This window comes from Octodon degus, unplaced genomic scaffold (assembly GCF_000260255.1).
Source record: "Octodon degus isolate 3935 unplaced genomic scaffold, OctDeg1.0 scaffold00094, whole genome shotgun sequence".
NCBI lineage: Eukaryota > Metazoa > Chordata > Mammalia > Rodentia > Octodontidae > Octodon > Octodon degus.
The window spans coordinates 194402-207842 of NW_004524670.1; the positions used below are offsets into that span (position 1 = coordinate 194402).

The 13441-nt window shown below is 34.9% G+C and overlaps 1 non-coding gene across 1 annotated transcript; it reads right to left on the bottom strand.

Moving 5' to 3' along the window:
• Positions 1-11214: 11214 nt before the first annotated feature.
• LOC111818554 lies at positions 11215-11322 on the bottom strand. Its single transcript, XR_002822520.1, has one exon. It is a non-coding gene; the product is annotated as a U6 spliceosomal RNA (small nuclear RNA).
• Positions 11323-13441: the final 2119 nt, after the last annotated feature.

Here is a 13441-nt window from a genome sequence, read left to right on the forward strand (position 1 = left end):
GTTCATGCACAGTAGTCCTAGATCAATTCTTTTTTTTAGAAGACATGAGAACACAGAGCATCTCTTTCCCACATTTCTAGGACACTGGAAATGGTAATTTGATTTGTTGGAATAGTCCATAACATTTCTGATTGTGACAGTGTTAATTGATAGTGCTTTTGTGAATTGTATTTTTAAAAAATGTATTAGCATTAATGTATCTCTGTCAGATTAAGAAATGCTGTATAAGTGCTAGCAAGGTACTTTTTCAATGAGAAATCTCATCTTTGTGTGCATAGAGTACACAAGAGATTTTGTCTTTTTAGTTGGACATAATGTGCAACAATAAAGCTTTGTAACTTCCTGTATTTTAAACTTTGTAAGTAATAGCAGTTTTCATGAGACAATTAAAATATCATCTGTGACAAATAACTTTATAAGATTGCTTTGTATATGCTATAAATGCCTATCTTAAAATTATTTTTGAGGCAACCACCTTAACTATAATCTATATGCCAATCTTGAAGACTACTGCTGTCAGAAAGTATGATGAAGTACCCCAAAATGTACATATTCATGGTGATTACTTTATACCTCTCCTCCGAATTCATGATTATATCCAAAGTAGTGACAGGAGTTTAAGGGAAGGTAAGGAAGAAAGCAAAACAGAAGCCACATGGGGTTGCTCCCTGTCTTTAAGAGGCATTAAAAACATCAGCATGAAAGTGAGTGATGGGAAAAAGGGTGTCATAAAAGTGCAAGACTTTGACAGATTTTTTTTAATACCTGAAAATGGAAAAATGGCACATTACACTTTAAAATTCATGTGGTAGTTCTTCCAAAGTCTAAACTATGGCCATGGTTGACTTTGATTAAAATAATATAGTAGAAGCACTATTTTCGTAGTATAAATAAGTACATAACTGGACCAAAGATTAAAAGTTGCTGAATCCAGTGGTGAGCAGGAACATTTGTACCATTAGTGCTGTCATGCCTTTCAGGGACTGGCTTTGTGCATCTCTTCTAACTTCTGTTCAGTGACATCACACTGGTGGCTTGAAACTGTCCCATTTGGAGAATTTATTTTGCTGAAATTGGCAAGTACTATAATTACTACAATCTTCCCACCCTCATTGAGTAATTAAATAATTACTAGCACACCACAACTGTTAGGACCTTTGCTAAATTTCCTGATGATTGCATAGTTGTATGTAGTTTATTTACTTTAAACTTCCTGGGCTGCTTCATAAAGATTGATCAGGTCAGCCAGTGATACTAATTTCCATGCCTTTGCTTTTACACAAGAGCAAGATTTTACGTTCAAGCAAAGAATTTCCTTTTTGTCCTCGTAAAGTCTTGATAGTTCATTACTAATAATTACAAAATTGCAACAGCTGTAAACTGTATACTCTTTGATTTTTTTCTCATGAATCATTCCAAGCTAAAACATATACTTTTATTGAAGTTTTTTTCAAATCTTAACATTTATTATTTATATGGACTTAGTTTTATTTGCCCTAGAAAGTGTTTTATAAATGTGTCTCTGGCTCAGGATCATGCTTCTGCTTGGCTCCATTGCTCTGATCATGGAGACTACTGGAGGCAGGTGTGAAGGGCAGGGTGTCTGAGGCGTATTGTTATGGTTTGTGTCTAGCTGTCCCCCCAAAACCTCATGCAGTCATGGGGCAGACTTCTAGAGTTTGTGATTAGTTCATGATCCAGTTTTGAGATTATGAATGTGAGTGCTGCTGGGATTATGGGTGTGAGTACTACACCTAGCCTGGGGCAAATAGCCTGAAGGCAACATAAGGGAGGCAGACTTGTTCTCTGTTGCCTTCCTTACTGCTATGCCTCCCTTTTGCTCTTGCTCTTTGGTGTTTTCCTCCACCATGACTGGCTGCCCTCTTCTATGTGCCATTCTGCCTTGTAGCCAGCTAAGTATGGACTGAAACCTCCACAAACTGTAAGTTAAATAAACCTTTCCTTCCTTAATTCTGGGTGTCTCAGCAATGAAAGAAAAGTAACTAAGACAAGTATCTAGAGACCTAAGAAAAACACCTGAGAGTCTAGGTTACTGCAGGCCTTATCCTGTTGGCATTCTCTGCACCTTCCTGATATTTCTTTCTTTTTCAGTCTTTCCTCTTCTCCTTTCCTCATGCTCTAATTCACTATTTTTTATGCTTATTCAGTTCCATTTATATCTCAGGCTGTAATTTTAAACAAAAAAATAGTTAATAGAAAAGATGACCATATAGAGTCATGTAGGTGACCTGGGTAAGAAAGCAATTTTTAATGTCTTAAAGCAAATATTTTGAAATACATGTTCAGTTTTTATTTGAGGAAAAGAAAGTGTCAGCACCTACTAGGACTCTTGTGATTTCAGTTTGAAAACACTATTCCTTTTCATCCTGCAGGAAAGACTTATTCATCACTGTCTTTGAATGGAGCTGAGTGTGTAGGACTGAGTCAGCCTGGCACCACATTTTTCAATTAATTCAGTAGTGTATTAGTGTTCCTTAGGGAAATGCTTCTCAAATTTTCATGTGACTACCCAGGATTTTTTAAACAAGCAGATTAATGAATTTTCACTCAGTTGCATGGGCAGAGCTGGATAATTTACCTATCTGACAAGGTGTGCCATGGTACTGGTGTTGCTGGCCCAGAGATCACACTTTTAATAGCAAGGCCTTGGGTGAGCGACAGGAAAGAGGTGTGTCACACTCCCTTACATCTCTCTGTGAAGGAAAAGATCCATGCTTCTATGTAAAAGGATGTACGATAAACTAGTTTTATTAAAACTTATATATCAAAATATTTTTTCTTGTGGGAGGAGTAGATCACTAGCCTTCAGCATTAAAGAAATTTCCTGCTTTTAAAATATATCTTGATGAGGGCTTGGAATATATCTTAGCCACACACAACTTTCCTGGAAAATTCAAGGCCTTGAGTTCTATATCTGGTACAAAAATTGGATGAAGTCTTAATGAAGTACTATTCTGCTGTAACAAAGGATAAAAGTAAATAATTTGTAGGAAACTGCATGAATCTTGAGACCATAATGTTAAGTGAAATAAATCAGATAAATTTGTCTTCTATGACATACTCCAAGTATAAATCAATCAAGAGCAAAATAAAAGATAGCGGACCCATCTTTTGCAAAAGGGAAAGGGGTAAAGAGACAAAAAGCAGGAGAAGGAGTGGAAGAGGAGAAGAAAAAGCTAAGCTTATGTACATGTACCAGCTCTCTGCGATGAATGAAATACTTATGTATTGCAAATATATAGTAATAAAAATCCAAAATGTCTCATCAAAAAGTATTCTGTAGTTCTCAGGAAGACATTACCTGATTCTATGATTTTAGAATTGGATTTCAAAGATGCTGCTTAGACTATGAGACATGGAAGTCCTGACTAGTCTATACATAGAACTATTTTTAAATGATAAGATTTTAATCCAATTAGTAAGGGGTTTTGTTGAAAAATTATTTTAAAAAGTTTGGTAAAGGATATTGAAACTGGAAACAAATTCCACTACAAACATCAGAAATTGGGGCCAGGGAGATAGCTCAGCGGCCTAAATGCCTGCCTGGAAAGTGCAAGGTCCTGTTCCTGTTATCTGGCACAAAAAAAAAAAAAAAAAGAAAAGAAAAGAAACATCAGAAATAAAGTAATGACAACATTATTAGAGACATAGACAGTGGTATTTTGTAGGAACTGTTATATTAATCATGTGAATTTATTTCTCCATGTACTAAGATATTCTGATTTATGAGTATTGGGGTACAAATTTGCCATATATAAAGTGGATTTCTCATCCTTCATGAATTTTTTAGCTATACAGTTCTGAGTAGTCCACAAGGCACCTATGATTTGTCCTTGTCAGACACATGCTAGATGCTCAATAAATATTTGTTGGATGAATTGAACTTGAAAACTACTCATGTGCTTTGTACACATAGTTGTTTAAATAATTTAAATAATGCCTTCCACAAGTATATCATTTTAGCAGCAGTGTACCCTATACTAACAACCTTTTTCACTCAGGAAGATGACTAATGCCTGGTTCTTTGGCCATCGCAGTCCCTTCAACCATTTTAGCCAATGTGGACCTCTTTCCTTTCCAAGCCCCTGTGACACTTACCCTGTTGTATAGTTTTACCATGTGCATTTAGAAAAGACGACATCCCACAAAACACTGAAATTCTTAAACACAGAGAGTATTAATATCATAATATTTTTCTGAATTTCTCTATACTTAGAGCTAAAGATAGTGTAGGTATTCAACTGGGAATTAATTGACTTACTCTTCAGATAAGTGATTGTTGATTATACTTAATATGTTAAATATCTATGCCACATATTTCAGGCAAGGCCAAAAATTTCTAGACAAACAAAATACATAATTTTTTTAAGAAATTTTTTTATAGTTCAACCTTGAAACACCCACAAAATAAATTATGTCTTGATTTTACAGAAAAATGTTTAGATATGTTGCTTCAAGGCTCACCTATGCATAACTGTTGCTTTATTTCACAAGGTAGAGTGAGATTAGCTTTTGGTATATTTACTTCAGGATTGCTGGTGAGTATTTTCCCTCTATTTTCAAAGACTCTAGTGAGCATCATTTTGGAGTGATTGCTTCAACCAATCAATTCACTGAGAGAGCATGTATAAATTCTAGGGAAAGACAACAAAATATTTTTAAATGTGTGCTAAATCATATAGTAGGCACCATTACTACTATACAGAAAACTTAGTCTAGGATGGGTCCTATTTTAGGTAATTTAATTAAAGAGTTTATTTAATCTTGGTAACAGGAGTTCAGTATACTATTATGTCCATATGTAATGACAGAGACTGAAAGAATTAAAGCCATTTTCCCAATAATATGGGACCAGGGAAATGCAGGGTTAGGACTTGGACCCAGGTTATCTGTCTCTAAAGCTTGCTGTTCAGTACAATATTCACTAGCCACATGTGACAATTCACATGTAATAAAATAAATTAAAATTCAGTTCTTAAGTAGACCAACATTTCAAGTACTTGGTTGCCACATATGGCCAACGGCTACTGTGCTGGACTGTGTAGATATAGAACTTCTCCATGTCACAGAAAGTTCTGTTGAACAGTGCTGCTCTAATGTCTGCTTCTGCTGGTGACTTCCTGACCATGTCACTTTTATGACAGCCTCACCAAGAAAAGGTCTGGACACTGTAAAGGGCAAGTTTTGGGCAGAGGTGGGTGAAGGTGAAGTAAGGTAAGTAAAGAAGGTAAGAGTCCTGAAGCCTAGGACACTTGGAATCTAGGTTGGGGCATTCAATAAGTATTATTTTCCTTTGGAGTATCTTGTGGACTAGCAGAAGGGGGGAGCATCTTCTATCTCCAGTAGTCAGTCAAGAGGTTCAAGACCCTACTTTTATTTATTTTTTTTCAAAATTTTATTGATAAACAGATAACAATGAGACAGTTTCAAATCAAATTGGAAGTACAGTTTCAACAAATAATACACTGCATATATTCTTCTTAGTAGTTAATTGCTGTACAAGATGCAGACTTGTGATCCTATTTACAAACACCATTAGAACAAATCACTCTATTCATTAAGAGAATGCAACTATATATCTGTCCTAACCACTTTGAATACACAGATACAAAATGGACATTCATCGGTATACCCCATTTTTTCTAAGTTCTGTTGTTGAATATTATAGGTGTGTAAACTCAGCAAAATATTCTAAAAGAGTCCAGTAGCCCTTAATTGCATTGGGTCTACTGTTTAACTGGCAATGTCAGAAATTATTGATGTGAGTCCCCCACAGCTCAACATAACAACATGGCTTTACTTCCTATTTTTCGTCTTCATACTTTTCTACTGGATGGTTAAGACCAAGGTAAAGCAGGACCTGTGCAACAAGAGTTGTAGCTTTTTGGTCTGAGAAGGTCAGTGAAATGCCCTCAGGATTTATCCTGAAAAGACCCTACTTTTAAAGGTACGTGGTGGGCTGTAGAGAGTAGAGGAGAAGAAGCCTGCACATTGGTAGTCATGTGCATCCACCTGCCCATCTAGGGAAGAGTGCTTTAAGACCCACTATTACTACTCAGGTCAACAATTTCTGCCATTCCCAGTCAAGCGGAAGACCCAATACTATTATGGACTACTGGACTCTTTTAGAATATTTTGCTGAGTTAACACACCTATAATATTCAAATGATGGAACTAAACAAAAAAGGGGATACAGATGAATGTCCATTTTGTATCTGTGTATTCAAAATGGTTAGGATAGATATATAGTTACATTCTCTTAATGAATAGAGGGATTTATTCTAATAGTGTTTGTAAATAGGATATCATGTCTGCATCTTATACAGTAAATAACCACTAGGAAGAGAGTATGCAATGTGTTAATTATATAAACTGTCCTACCAATTTGGTTTGAAACTGTCTCATTGTTATTTCTCAATAAAATTATGGAGAAAAAATTAAAAAAAAAATAGAAAAGACCCACTATTCCTGGAGAAGCAAGATTAACTCAGTCTGTGAGAAGGCATTAGAGAACTGTTCAAGTCAGCTGCCACAGCTTGCCCTTGTCTGAGCCTGCCGGAGATTTGGAGGGCCTGACTGCATCCACTATCCACTCCTGATTTCCCAGAAGCCTCTCAGGAACCATACCTTTCTGATGTTTTACACATGCTGAACAGCCTCTCAGTACAGGATAACCATCCCAGGCTCACCGAACACATATGGTGAAATTTTTTAAAAAGACCATAATTTATACTTAATATTTTCCAGAAGCTATATATAAGTCCTGGAAGGTGTTATAAATCATAGTTATTGCTTACATGTTTTTAGTATTTTATTTTTATATATTTGAATTTTCACAATTTTATAAGGTATGCTACTCTCATTTTACATATGAGGAAATTAAGGCACAATAACTTGATTGCACAGCTGTGAGTTGGGAGGGTAGAAGAGGAGCCCAATCAGTCTGTGTCTTGGTATTTACTGTTGACGGTGACACTGGACTGCCTTGCTTGCCCAGCACACCATCACTTCAAATTATAATTCTCTTTATCTGTATCTATATCCACAGTCAAAAGTGTTCAGTTTGAAATGGCTTTCACAAGATTACTGCAACATGGACAAGCATGCATTGAGCTTCTAGAAACTATTTATTTTGATTTAAAAATGTAACAATGATGATGAGATTATAGCAACTGATTGGAGGAATTTCAATGTTATCTGTCTACCACTTAGAATTTCTACTCTGTACTGTAGTAAGTAGCTTTTACTTATTTTTCATTTTAAAGCATGATTTGCTAAGTATGTGTCAGTGCACACATCTCTGACTTTGTCTTATGGATGAAAATTTGACTTCAATTGCTTATCCTTCCTGATAGCTGTTTCAGTGACAAACAACTGGGTTGTGCTTTTTCAAGAACATGATCATTAAGTTTAGGAAACATTATCCAAGTATAATAAAAGTAGAAATTAAACAAATAAATAAATACAGTGACTATCTCATTCACATTATTAGTTCCATATCAGTATGGCACTGCTAATATAAAAATAAAATCTAATTTTCATAAAATTGGTACAGTGCTATGAAAAATACTCAAAACCTGGATGTTGTAAACTGACTTGTGTAGACTGACTGGGACGGCTAAAAGTTATCATTTAATATTGTTACATGGTAACACTCTTGTGTGGAGGACCAAATAATTTGGAAAGTGTATTTATTACAATTAATTGAAAAATTGAAGAATGTTCTTTAAGAATATGGCAGATATGGCATCAATCAATGCCAAACACAAATATGTCAGATAAAGGCAATTTCTTTCTCCTTTTTTTTTTTGTACTGGAAATCAAATTCAAGACCTTGCTCTTGCCAGACCACTGAGTTATATCTCTGGCCCAATTTTTCTTTCTTTTATCTCCTACACAGCTGTCACACTGAAGGTTTTGGGACCACTTTATTAACATCAACATAAGGCTAAGACTAAATTTGAGTAACCACTTGTTAGGACTACAGGCATGAAACACAATTATTCCAGTAATGTGTGGATAATACATTACAGCAGAGAATAAGTCATCTGTTCCTAGATGAGCTCGAAAGGGTCAGCCCAGGATGAAGGATGGGAAATAAACATAGCCATTCCAAATGATAGCTTCCAATAATGCCATTGTGGATATGCAAGACAGGATGAGTCAAAAATAAAGCTTTGAGAGTTCTCTGCATGGTCACAAATGAAGCAGAGTTGAGCCATGGTGCTGTATCATATGTAACTTCCACAACCATGTCTTCAACACCATACTTCAGAAGGTGAAAGGTAATTAAAATGTATCATGTTCTGTTGTAACCCAGACTGTATGTTACTCCTAGGCAGCCTGATGAGGATTCCATCTTCAGAATAATAGTTTTAGACAAGTCTTTTTAGTTATAGAAAACATAAATATATTGTAGGTTGGCTGTTGGGTGTATATTCATTAAAAAGTGGAAGAGTTAGAACAAGAATACAAATAAATAATGGTAACACTGAAGTAAAGAATATAGGTAGATAATGATGAATATAGAAGATCACAGTGTGATGTCATGTTCTTGGACTTTTATTTGTCTCATAGTCACCATAGTTGGCAAGTCTTAGTGAATCCTACTAGCAAAGCCTATAGTACAGTGAAACCTACCTAAGAAATGACAAGGTATGGCTAAAATGAAAAAGTGTGTGGATTCAACATCAGGCCTGAAAGTCCAGAAATTTAAATAGTACCAACCCACAGCTGCCACTAACCAAATCTTGTCTGGTAATATGCTTATTTTTCCATTTTGAAAGTATATTTACTACAGTTAATTGAAAAAAATTTTGACTGACTTTGGGGGAGAAAAAAAAAGAGGGTCATTTGACCTAGAATTTAATAGCTATTAATTATATTAGAAGTACAGGTCTCAACAAAATACCACAATTAAAAATCAAATCAGTTGTCCTTTTATTAACTAGCTCTTTTTCATTATTATTTTTATTAGCTAACTCTTAAACCCAACTTTATTTTTTTTTCTTTAAAAGGTAATTAAAATCTCACAGACAATAAGCTCTTAAAACTGAAAATCAATTATTTTTCAAAGGAAGACTTAAATCCAGTCAAAATTTGCATAATGAAAGAAAAGATGGAGAAATATTCCTTTGTAAAGTACAGAAATATTTATTCTACAGCTGCTAATGTAAGGAACCATAAAGAAAGTCTTTCATAAATTGGTTTACTACTTTCTTTTAGCATATCACAGGGCAACCTCACCCTGCATCTCCCAGTAGCAGCTAAACTGGCTGATGGTATTTTCACAAAGTTCCATCCAGCCAGAAAAATGATTTAGTTATCAAAGAAGAGAGACTATGGGGGATACACAGGGTGGAAGTTGAAAAATGGAATTAAATTTCAAAAACCATAGTAAATCTGAGTTTTGCAAATAGTTCACAGAATTACTTGTATTTACTTTGAGAGAGCTATTTATTTAGTTTTTAAGAGATAATTTCTGAATTATAACTGTATGCATTAAAATCCAGGGTTGGTTCCATTGCACAGCTTTTCAGAATGTGGTGAATTATCTCACTCATGCTGTTTTTATAATGGAATTGGAAAGGAAGATTGAATCTTTCCTTTTCTCCTTTCCCCTTTCCCTTTTCTTGCCTGTCTGCCTGCCTGCCTGCCTGCCTCCCTGCCTGCCTGCTTTCCCTCCCTCCCTTCTTCTCTCCCTCCCTCCCTCCCTCCCTCCCTCTTTTCTTTCTTCCTTCTTCTCTTTTTCTCTCTCCTTCTTCCACTCCTTTTACTCTTTTTATTAAAAATAGTTTAAATTTTTTATTTCTTAAATTTTATGTATTTATTTGTCATATAAAACATGATATATATATATATATATAATATGAATCATTAAATATAGACAATTGCCATAGTCAGTACCTCAAATTTATCATTTTGTGGTATAAATGCTTAAGATCTAAGTATTAAAATCTTGTAGGATTTTTCAAGAAAACAATATATTGTGGTTAATTGTAATCACCAGCCTGTACAACAGATCTCTCTTTTTAAGTTTTTATTTTTCATTCATACATGTTTATAGTATATAATGATTACATTCCCTGCAGTGACTTGGTATATTTACATAACATAATCTCAGTTATTTTTTTCTGCCCTTGTCCCTTGCTTTTGAGTTGAATTTCTTATCAATTTTTAAAAAATGTATTTGGTACAGGGTCAGCAGCATCTACAGGGTCTCACTACATAGATCACACCCCTAGTGATTCTCCTGTTTTCAGCCTCCCAAGCACTAGGATTACAGGCGTGTGCCACCATACCCAGTCTCAGTCACCATCTCAGCACGCCCTGAGGGCGGGGCTGGCACCACATGCCCTGGATTGAGGATCAAACCCCAGCTGCTGCGCTCTGCTTAAGTGGATGTTTTAGTCCGCTTAGCTATCTGGCTGGCTCTAACTTATCAATTTTTGATATTAACTCCTTATTGGATAATGGTTTGGAAGTGCAGTCACTGAAAATGCAGATTATCTCTTCACCATATTCATTAATTTCTTTACTGTGCAGAAGCTTTTCAGTTTGGTATAATCTTATTTGTCTACTTTTACTTCTGTTGCCTGTGTTTTGAGGGTCATATCCCCAAAACTTTTTGTCCAGACCAGTGATGTGAATCTTTCCCCCTTCTTTATGGTTTCAGGTCTTAAAGTATTTAATCCCTGTTGAATTTCTATTTGTAAATAATGTGAAATAAGGGCCTAATTTAATTCTTATGTATGTGGCTACCCAGTACTGTCTTACTTTTTATTTTAAAAGGAATAAAAAAATGAAAATGATACAGAATTTTGAAACAAAATGATAAGAAATTAACAATGGTTATTATATTGCATATTGTTATCTTCAAAGTAGTTGCTCGGGTTACCAGATGTAGGCATGCAAAATTCATCAAACAATATAAGCACTGACAGTTCTTTTCAATGAACTAATAGAAATTAGTACCATTACCGTATCTATATATCTCTAGATATATCTTTACCAATGTCTAGATCTATATCTATATATTATCAATATCATCTGTATCTATATCTCTTCGTTTTTTTTCTTTTCCTCCATCCCAGTTGTTCTCTTTTCCCCCATCTAGTTGTTCTTTCCCAGGGAGGAGTTTCTTTCCCTTTCACAATATCTATTTTACCTTTTGGTTCTCATTTACTCTTTAAGTTAAAAATCTGGCACTTCCTGAATGTGCATGATATCCTTTTGCAGGGGCCATGCTAGTCTTCTCTGTATCATTCCAATTTTAGTAGAAGTGTTTGCCGAAGTGAGCTCCCCAGTACCATTTATTGAAGAGACAGTCTCCTTCACATTGCATGTCTCTGACATGTTTTTCCATTATGGTAAATGTGTAGGCTCATTTCTTTGCTATCTGTTTGACTATTTGTTTATGTGTTTATTTTTATGCCAATATGTGTTAGTGCTATGGCTTTATGCTAGATTTTTTCAAATCAATAGTGCAGAACTTCCTGCTTAGTTCCTTTTGCTTAAGATTGCTCTGACCATCTGAGGCATTTTTTGGTCTCACATGAATTTAAATGCTTTAAAATTTTTTTCTGTGAAGAATATCACTAGTATTCTTAAAGGCATTGCATAGACTCTCTAGATCTCTTTGGATCATATGGACATTTTAACAATAGTAGTGCTTCTAATCTATGAGCATATCTTTTCATTTATATCAGTGTCTTTAGTTTTTAGTCCAGTTACCTCTCCCCTCCTTGGTTAAATTTATTTCTAAGTACTTTTATATTATGGTAGATGGAATTGTTTTCTTAATTTCCTGTGAGTGTATATAGTAATGATTTTGCTTGTTGATTTCATATACTGCAACTTTATTGACTTTTTAAATTAGTCTTGACTTTTTTGTTAACAAATACAAAATAGTGAAAGAAAAAATAAACAGTATTAGAAATGATACAAAATTTTACTGAATGAATTAATAGAAATTCAACAATGTCAGCCATTTGAATGAGTCATGACAATGGTTGTATTTCATGATACTATTTTCCAATTAGTTGTTCAGGTTACCAGATATAAACGTGTAAGATTGGTTTAAAGAAAAAACAAAACAATAACAAAAAAGTTGTAAGTACTTTCAATTTTCTATATATAAGATTAGGTAATATGTAAATAGGGATAATTTAGCTCTTCTTTTCCAATTTGGATATCATTTCTTTCTTTGAGTTGCTTAATTGCTCTATTGTGTTGAATGGATATGATGAGTATACCTTGTCATGCCCTAGATCATAGACAAAAAGTTTCCAACTTTTCTCTGTTGACTATGCTAGTTGCAGGCTTGTCATATACAGTCTTTATTATTTTGAAATGCATTCCTTCTATATCTAATTTGTTGAGACTTTTAATCATGAAAAGACATTGAATTTTGACAAATACTTTTTTTTCTGAATTTGAGATGACTGTATGGTTTATGTCATTCATTTTGTTAATAGGCTGTTTCACATTTACTGCTGGGTGTGTATGTTGCATTATTGGGATAAATCCCACCTGATCTTGTGAATGACTCCTTTAATGTCCTGTTGAATTTAGTTTGCCAATATTTCATTCAGGATTTTTGGCTCTATGTTCATCAGAGATAGTGGCTTGCAGTCTTTCCCTCTCCTCTCACCTCCCTTCTCCTCCTATCCCATCCCACACCTTTTTTCTTTTTTCTTATCAAGCTTTACTGGTAGAGCAATTCTGGTCACATAACATAAATTTGGAAGAATTTTCCTATTTTCAGCTTTTATTCTTTGAGAATTGGCATTAGTCCTTCCTTTTTTAAAAAACGCATTTAGTACAGGGTCTACAGGGTCTAGAGGGTCTCAATACCTAGGTCAGACTCAGTGATTCCCAGCCTCCCAAATGCTGGGCTTACAGGTGTGCACCACCACTCCCTATCTCAGTGGCCCATCTCGGTGAGTCCCGGGGGCAGGGCTGGCCTGACAGGCAAGGGATCAAGAGCTGTGCTCTGCCTAAGCAGGCCCGTTAGTCCACTGAGCTGTCTGGCCAGCCCTAGCCCTTCTTTAAATGAAAATTTTTAGAATTCAGTGGCAATCAGATCTTAAACTTTAATGGAAAACTTTTTATTACTCATCAGCCTTACTCACCATCGGTTTGTTCAGATCTTTTTTTTTTTTTTTTTCCATGACAAATCTCAGTTTTATATGTCTAAGCATTTGTCCACTTTTTCTAGATTATCCAATTTGTTGACAAATATAAGATGTTTCTGCTGTATCAGTTGAAATGTCTCCTTTTTCAGTTCTGATCTTATTTGAGTCTTTTCTAGTCTAGCTAAAGACTTATTGATTTTGTGCATAAACAACTAAGTTTTATTGATTTTTTTCAACTATTTTCCTAGCCTTTATTTTACTTATTTTCTTGTGAAGTATTTATT